The sequence below is a fragment of the Adiantum capillus-veneris genome, chromosome 1 (assembly GCF_014529385.1).
Source record: "Adiantum capillus-veneris isolate H3 chromosome 1, ASM1452938v2, whole genome shotgun sequence".
NCBI lineage: Eukaryota > Viridiplantae > Streptophyta > Polypodiopsida > Polypodiales > Pteridaceae > Adiantum > Adiantum capillus-veneris.
In genome coordinates, this window is record NC_140931.1 from 47,861,518 (window position 1) to 47,869,092 (window position 7,575).

A 7,575-nucleotide genomic window follows, 5' to 3' on the forward strand; every position below is an offset into this window, starting at 1 on the left:
CAATTCTCTTCTTGTATGGGCTTTGGTTGCACTTCCTTGTTCATGGACAACTCTTGTGCTTTGTATACCTTTTTTTTTGGCAACAATTCAATAGGATGTAGATCCTTGTAGATAACTTCTTTAGGTATGCTCAAAAGGGTTTGATTGATCCTTATGGTTTGCAAGTTATGGGCTAATTTGCAGCTCCTTGGCCTATAAAAAATCTATAGATCTATGAATAACGTTACAACACAACCTCAAAATTCCTAGAAATTATGAATCGTTACCTAGATGCATAGCAATTATTTTTGGATTCAATTGGAGTCCTTGATTTAGCAAAACGGATATCCAGAGCTCTGTTGGTCATGAAAAGACCCCAACAAAAAATTTACTAGCTATCCTTAGGGCTAACCTAAGGCAACACTTCTTGTAGAACCTGATACAAGGTATGGTAAAAGAAAGAGCTTGTAGAAGCTAATAATTGGGCTAACAAAGAGGCTAATTGGCTAAATTAATGCACACTTTATGGGATAATGGGGGTCTAATATGCATTCCCAACTAGAGGACTTTATTAGATGATGCTAATACACATCAATAAGAACTAACTTCTATTAAGATAGTGGTGACTGAAGGTATCGCCATGAACATATTTGTTGTTAGTAAATTCAAAGGTCTTTGGTACCAATTGAGTATGAAGCTAACTAATGAAGGATCTAATGATCCACTTATTAATGGAAAATTTATTAACAAGGGACTGATACATAAAAGAAAGAGAAAATTTTATTGATTGAAATGGGCCTTGCATAGGCTCATGTACATGATGAGTGACAGAGTTAATGATGTCATACTAGGAGAACATAAGGAATGTTGTTCATGAAGCAAAGAGCCAGAGTAATTCCCATACTAGGATTTTTACATGAAATGTATAACAATTTGACATAAAAACTACACTTTTGAATCGTGACAAGCATGAGGCAGGTAAAACAAGCTCCTCCTGCTTTTTGTATGAGAAAACACATGCTTAATTGATTGCACACAATTTTTAGAATAGTCCAATTGACAACACTTTGCATGTTAGGCATGCAAATATTGTTTTTTTGCCATTTTTCTTTATGCTAATGGCATGTTAATGAAATAACCAATTTGATGAAGGTATTGTTTTGTCCTAGACAATGTATATCGAGACAATGCTATGTAGATTTGACCATAAGAACTACAAGCCAATATCAATACTTATATGGAGATAGGTTTAAAGCTTAGTCTTTATGATGCTTTAGACAACACGCAGATGATTGCCTTATTTATATGTGATTACAAGGCTAGATGTTTAGTATGTAGTCTCACAAGTGAGCAAATTTATGCGTAGCCTAGGGTCTAAGCATTTGTAGATGTTAAACAAATCCTCCACTTGCTCTAGCCCAAGGGGGTATGATAGCTATGTGATTTACGTGATTTTATAAGGGTTGATTGCTATGGCACGTGCGTGCCCACAATTGGTGCCTTGATTTCTCCCAGGTAACTCATGCATCTTGTTTTAACAAAGAAGCACCCTATTATGGCTACTTCTAGTTACAAAGTTGAATACAATGTAGCTTTCACATCTACTTTTGAATGCATTTGGCCTAGAGGCCTTATGATTGATTTGGGCACTAGAGTGCAATCTGGCCACAAGCCCTCATTGAAAGTGAGACACATTATTGTTGTTCTTTGTTCAAACGACGTCTACTAGCTGGACTGAATGAGAAGCACACTGCTAATTTAAGAATGATTTGAATGTTTCCCTTGAGATGTCACACTTAGGATTCTTGCATTGTTACATGGGCCTTATACTTTAAGTGGTGTGATAGGTATATGCTTTGTGTCAAACAAACTCTATCGAGACAATGTTGCATTTGCATAATTCGACTTTGAGGACTATAAACCCATGGATACTCCTATGGAAATAAATGTGAAGCTTACCCTTCATGATGTCGAAGACTACTTTGATGTCTTTTTCTCTCAACAGACCATTGGCTACCTTGTTTATGTTTGCATTACTAGGCCAAGAATTGAATACGCAGTCTCATAGGTGAATAGCCCAAGATTTAACTATTACTAGGCTTTTGCTAGTCGAGTATTTTATCCAAGAGGAAATCATTGATGTCCGCTTCAGATGCTTTTGGGGGCTCATATTGGGCTAGTTGATATCAAACCATCAAACTCTGTACACCATTAAAAATAACTAGAGATAAATCTTAATAGATAAAAGGCTCTTATCAAAATTCTATTATGATTACTTCTTGAGCCAAACTTGCAAAAACTAAGAAGGATCCAAACTTGGTTTTTGCCATCCTCAAAGATGATCTTGTTTTGGGAGCACTAAACCTGATATGTTGGATTCTCATTGCAATTTTTTTGGAAAGAGGATGGGCCTTGCAACCACAAAGGAGGAAGTCAAAACCAAATGTTGGCATGAGAATCAACATTGCTATATACTATTCTCCTTAATATCTGCCAACTTATTGGATTTCCCTCTAAACATCGTGCACGAGTGGACAAAGCCATCATCTTGCACCTTATTAATAGTTTATAATCGAATGGGTTCATCAAAATTGTGGACTTGTCTTGTCTTTATACAAGTTTTGCTATGTTAGGTCCATTTGGTTTTGTTATTATATCCTACAACATTGAATTCTTGAACATTGCCAATATGTTTGATTTTGTTGAGGCTTTAGAGTAAAGGGAATGAAAGCCAAACTTTGTGATCATAAATCTTGTAGATGGCAGATATGCAAGGCTTGAGGAGCTAATTCTATGGAATGCTCTTTTAGCACAATCTAAAAGCATATTTTAAAGCCCTTTATTGCCATTTAAAAGATATCCCTTAATGTCTTTTTGAGATAACCTATGGAGCCAATCTCCCTATTCTCTCTACTTACATGTAGTATACTCTTTGACCCAATGGTCATGCCATTAGGCTTCAATGTGGAAGTTCGAGGCTCAAGTCACATTTTTCTTCATCGATTTTGTTTAGTGAGAGTGGAGTCAAAAGCATGCGATCAAGCTATAGAATACAAATTGCATTACAATGCACCCCCACCCAAAATTTTCCTTCTCTTGAGTTTTCAACACTTGTCAACGAATAGATCTTTGAGGTATATTGAATTGTTTCTACGACGTTAAAAGCTTGTCTTCGCTTCTTCTCTCCCTGTCTAAGATGGCGTGCAATATAGTAGCTTCACGATGATGAATCATTGGACCACACAATGAACGCGGCTTTCCTACAACGCCAATGTATCACGATGTGGGAAGAATCTGGAGGTTTGCACTTTACCATTATACCACCCACAATGCTCCAGTTACAAAAGTGCGTTCTTCTCTAAGAGAAAACACCCTTATTGATTGAGCTTATCCCCTTATATGCAATTTGCACCTTTATGAGAACAATCTAGCCTAGTTCGCACTCCTTTCAGTGTGAGATAAAGCACTGAGGCACTAGGGACCCTTCCTTGATGCACACAATGCCCTCGCAAGCACAAGAGTTTTGACATCATACCTGACTTGAGTGCTCATCTTCTGTTCACATTTGAGCTTGTTTTTCTCAAATTTGTAGCTCGAAGCACTCCCTACATACCTCTCTCTCTCTCTCCTAACCTTATGTTGTGAGCTCTCAATTGCCAACCTCATCTCCAATGTCAGGCATGTGACATGTTTCATCTGGTCCCATGATTTTTTGACACTCATATCATCTCCCTCTCTCTCTCTCTCTCTCTCTCTCTCTCTCCATTTACAATTTTGGATGTGAAGAGGGGAAGATGGCGGGTCTAAGAATTTCCCTCTCTCCGGCAGCCCCGCTTGTGGGTCGCCCAGACGGTCATGGGTCTGCCCAGTCTGCAAGGTACAATTTCAGCTGCTCAAGAGGGTTTTAACTTGAAATGTACAACCACAAACAGGTTTTCTCACGCAGATTTATGGGCATGAAGTACACGTTTAGGTTTTAAAAGGCATTTTTTTCGAAATGGACAACCAGGTTTCTGGGTTGCAGAGAGCTCCATTTTTTCTGGCCAGGCCAAAAAGGCAGCAGACACATCCATCACCACAACAAAATAGTATGTGCATTGGGTGGTTCTTCTGATGAAGGTAAGCTTGTTCTCTACTGCCAAGGTTTTTCAATCCTGTACAATATCCCGTGAAAATCCTGTAATGATTGTTGAGAGGAAATAGTTTTTTCTGCTCAAGTAGTTGTGTTTCTTCTCTTACTCGGTCACGGAAAAAAGTTGTAAGACGAGTTTTGCGCCTTGTGCTAATCCCATTCATATTTCCTCTGCACCTGTGTATGTATATGTGTTCACAAAGTGAAGCCTTCACTCATTCTAGTTTGGCTTATTTTGTTATTTTTTCTGCATCATGTTTATAGTGATGGCCAAAACTGCCTTGGTCTCTCCCTCTCTCTATTGTTCCATCATAGGAGTGCTCGCTCAGGCCTTAGTGTTATTTGCTAATGCCTGCATGTGTTTAAGTTAGTCGTCTCGTGTATGTACAAGGTGCGAGCCCCGGCATCTTTCAGGGGCAGATGATAGGGGGTGAGGGTTGTTTTGTGGTTGTTCGTTGCTGTTTGTGAGGTAGTTCTAGTCCACACATTGCCATATATCATGCCAGTCTTGCCCAAATCGCGTGTTGATGCTGTATGGATATGCCTGGCCGTGCCACTTTGTTTTCCCCTTAATGGCGTGATTATGTGGCGCCTTCTTTTTGGGGTCATTGTGGCTATTATTCCATATTCCACCTTCTATGCTGTGGGGCAAGCAGTTTGATCGCCAAAAGCTAACTAGGGAAATCTTGGCCTGGTAGAAGCAGAGATGTATCTGGTGAGTGCCTAGGGTGTTAGAAGGAGCCTATCACTACGCGGATGTAGAGGAGCTGGAAAGCCATTCAAATGGTATAGGTGGTATATAAGAGGAATTTAGGATATACCACATTGGTGGGTCCATATTTCCGAAGTAATCTTGCCCCATGTGAGGTGGAAGAAAAGTCGTGTACGAGGCCAATTCCTCGAAACAAGTATATGACGCTCTTCAATGAATAGCCAGGTAATTTAACGCATTGAGTGTGAAGGGTGTGGAGAAGCTCTATTGATCTGCTAATGAGCGTACTAGCTGTTGAAGGCTCATGGTATGCAAGCAATCAGTGTTTTGCACCACCCATAGTGCCATTCAACAAATAGTAGAGAAGATAGAATCCTTCACAAAGCATGTATAGTAGCCAATTGCATATCTAGAGTGCCGCTTCTACATCCCAAGTGCACCAACATGAAGAGTGGATCCTTAGCTTCTGCTCAAAATAAGATGAGAACCAAGAAATTTTAAAATCTAGGAGACGGCCTCAAGTCTTAAAACCATAGTGAAGGTCCACACATACATATAGTATACCATATTGAGCATGAGGGCTATATGTATTTTTTCTTGCCAACAAGTCTAATGCTCTCTCTCTCTCTCTCTCTCTCTCTCTCTCTCTCTCTCTCTCTCAATAGTGGATCAATCTAGTTGAAGACCAATATAACTCTATAGTCTCTATCTTGAGAAGGGACAATGGAGGCGTATGTATTGATTTAATTCATTTCTCTCTCTTAAGAGCAGTTCAACAACAAACTTCTCTTACCTACATCCCTTGTGGAGAGGATGAATAAGATAGTGAGTGAGATGGCATTCCCTCGCTTGCATCATGCCCCTCTCCCTCCCTCTTTTTGAGGTGAAGCAGTTGATTTATGTAACCACTTTCGGCGAATGGTCGGACAAAAAATAGTGAATTACCACAATTTGCAACTCTTAAAACACTTTTACTCTTCTAAGCATCTGATAATTGAACAAAACAAGAGACTGAAGAGAGAGATGACAAAGATTGTGAAAGAGAATCGGTCGCCTTGAATCGCCACTATCGACGCCCCCGGTTGGGGATTTGTCTATTGATTGACCGTGTACAATTGACGGCGGGAATTTGCAATTAGTCTTCTTCAAAGTCGCAATCTGTATGTACGAAGTGTGTGCTTAAACTATTCATTGAGTGTGTCAGTGCACACAATATGCTCTTAAAATGGCTGGCGCTCAAAAAGCAGCCCAATAATTATAGTTTGCAAGAAACCCCCCCCCCCCGTTCCCCCCTTCTCCAAATTTGCGATTTGCAATAAAAACAGCTTATGCTTTTTCTCTATTGTATGAGAGTGTAGGGAGAGAGAATCCTCTCTCCTGCCGATGAGGAGAAACCTCACCCTAATGGAAAAAGCTTTTGGTATGTTATGTGTATGGTTATTGGATGCAACATGGAAGTGGATGGTGAGGGAATTCATGTTTTTTCAGCTCTCATTGTAACAAACTTGGACACTCTAAGTCAAGATTCTACCGCGACACAGCAGAGGTTCACTTCAAAACAGTTCACAATTCACAATTGATTCGACACGGCCCGACGGAGTTCCGTGCCTAGAGATATTGGCCCCAAAGACTGGCGCCCCTTTCAGTATTTCTTTTTGTATTAATTGAGTTCAAAGTACAAGAGAGTGGGAGGGTTCTCACTCTCAGACTCTGCGTCCAGATGCTTTGAGTTGTGAGGAGCTTATATTTAAAGGTTACAAGGGATGCCCATAAGCAGAGCCCCAAAAGAAATCAATTTTTAAAAGCCTCTTAAATAAAGCAACTGGCCCAAAAGCTTCCTCAAAAACAGCCAGCATAAAATTCAGCTTGCGCAAAAGCTGGAATTCTGTACAGCCTGCTTTTTCCGTACGCACTGTCACGTCTGCAGCTCCGCGTGAATTCCGCCGCATTTTTCGGAATCTGCCACGTCACCCTGTCTCCGCGGGTGCTGCCGGCCGAGGTGTGTGTGTCCTCTGCTGCCCCACTTATAAGTGTGTCTAGGGCCATGATACGTCACCAGTTTGTGACATACCCCCCTCTTGAAAGCATTGTAATCGCCCTCGATTACGCCTGCAAAACAGACAAAGGCCATAAGCTGTTTTAGCAGACACTGATTGTTAGTACCCATGCACTAGGAACAACACATCTAGCACATGTACCAATCGACAGTCATCAGAGGATATCACTGGACATCACAGGACACCACATGGCAAATCACATTCAACAGTCATTCCAATCTCAGACTATGATTAATCGGCAACGTATTTAGCAATCGCATCTAGATCCAATGGGGACCTCACAAATGCCCGATTAACTAATCCAAATTGCAATCATGTCTATAGAGATTTGTCACACCAAAATGCTGCGGTCATTTCGTTTATCACTTCCTGCACTTAAACAAGTCAAGTACAAATCAGTATCATACTATCAGGAATTCCAAATTTTAAAGTCATTACAGCAGAATAGTGTCAGCTCACAGTATCCCTGAAACCCAATAGGGGTACCAAACCTATTCTTGATGGTATTCTTGTTTAGTGCACAGTAGTCTATGCACATACGCTGAAACCGGCCCGTAGGGCGGTAGGCGTTGGCTTTCACCCGAAATTCTTTACTTTATACACACACACAGAGCACTTTGCAAAGAGAACTTGCGATGGGAGTTAACACTTAAATACACACACGGCTCAGAAGCTAGAATGCTCCGAGCAGACGC

The 7,575-nt window shown here is 40.6% G+C and overlaps 1 long non-coding RNA gene across 1 annotated transcript; it reads left to right on the plus strand.

Annotated features, from left to right (window-relative positions):
* The first annotated feature begins 3,691 nt into the window (after positions 1-3,691).
* LOC147464669 (uncharacterized) lies at positions 3,692-4,166 on the plus strand. Its single transcript, XR_015187734.1, has 2 exons — positions 3,692-3,856; positions 3,989-4,166. It is a non-coding gene; the product is annotated as an uncharacterized LOC147464669 (long non-coding RNA).
* The last annotated feature ends 3,409 nt before the right edge of the window (positions 4,167-7,575 follow it).